The 1237-nt window shown below is 38.4% G+C and overlaps 1 protein-coding gene across 1 annotated transcript in view; it reads left to right on the forward strand.

Moving 5' to 3' along the window:
* Nucleotides 1-1237, forward strand: part of GTF2IRD1 (GTF2I repeat domain containing 1) — a 79253-nt gene that overhangs the window by 73492 nt on the left and 4524 nt on the right. The gene's annotated exons all lie outside the window — the stretch shown is intronic.

The following is a 1237-nucleotide window of genomic DNA, read 5'->3' on the forward strand; positions in this document are numbered from 1 at the left end:
AAAAAAAAAAAAAAGAAGGTGAGAAAACTGATACCCACAGGGAGCGGTGAGGGGGGTAAAGTTCAGGGTAATGGTGGGTCAGCTGGGATCCAGACCAGGTATCCTCATTCCAACCCGTTTCTGCTAAAACACACAATCTTGACATTCATAAGTGTTTACTTGTTTTTAAAGTTTTAACTAAGTGTGACTTTTCCTGACTATCTCATTAATTTTAACATATGTAGAAAATAACAGTAATTTAATACTCCCAACACTTAGGGATAACCACTGTCCATATTCTACTATATATCTTCACAGTCTTTTTTAAAAAATACAATAGTTTGTCCGGGCGTGGCAGCTCACACCTGTAATCTCAACACTTTGGGAGGCTGAGGCAGGAAGGTTACTTGAGGCCAAGACTAACCTGTATAGCATAGTAAGATTCTGTCTCTACAAAAAATTAGCTAGACGTGGTGGTGTGTGCCTGTAGTCCCAGCCACTTGAGGGTATGGGATAGGTGGATCATTTGAGCCCAGGAATTCAGATTTACAGCGAGTTATGAATGTGCCACTGTACTCCAGCCTGGGCAACAGAGCAACACCCTTTCTCAAAAAAAAAAAAGTTCATTTAATTATTTTTGAATTTAAAAACAATACACACAGCAAACTTGGGAAATACAAGAAGGTAGAAGATAACCTATAATTGCCAGCTCAGCGTCAATGCTGTGGTACATTTCTTTTGTACTTTTTTTCCTATGTGTATTTTCTTTCCAATTTTATACTACGTTTCCATTTTATATACATGCTTTAAAATTAAAATAACATTTGCATTTTTCCAGAAAAGGCAAATTATCCAGACTCAAATATAAAACAGATTTCCCTGCCCTCCCCAGGATAGCTCACTCTCTGAAGTAACTCCTAGAAAATGCAGGAAACCATAAGGAGAAAATGCCCACTCCCACTAGCCATACCTTCCAGAGGGAGCCACCAAAGACATTCTGGAGCTTTCCTTCCACTTTTCTCTATACCCTATTAGATGTTCTTTTTTGGAGAATGAAACTGACAACACTTGGCATTTGTGTGTAGGCAGTAAATAAAGTTTGCTGTTTCCTGTCTGGTTGTCGTGACCTTGGCCTTATACACATTCGAGTACCATCCGTGGCTGTAATAATTCCCTTTAATGACCGGCCAATCATTGGTAATCTGGATAGATCATAACATCCTTTGCTGATAGAAATTTGTTACTTCTTTTTTTTTTT

This window comes from Otolemur garnettii, unplaced genomic scaffold (genome assembly GCF_000181295.1).
Source record: "Otolemur garnettii isolate 467f Iridium unplaced genomic scaffold, OtoGar3 scaffold00077, whole genome shotgun sequence".
Lineage (NCBI taxonomy): Eukaryota > Metazoa > Chordata > Mammalia > Primates > Galagidae > Otolemur > Otolemur garnettii.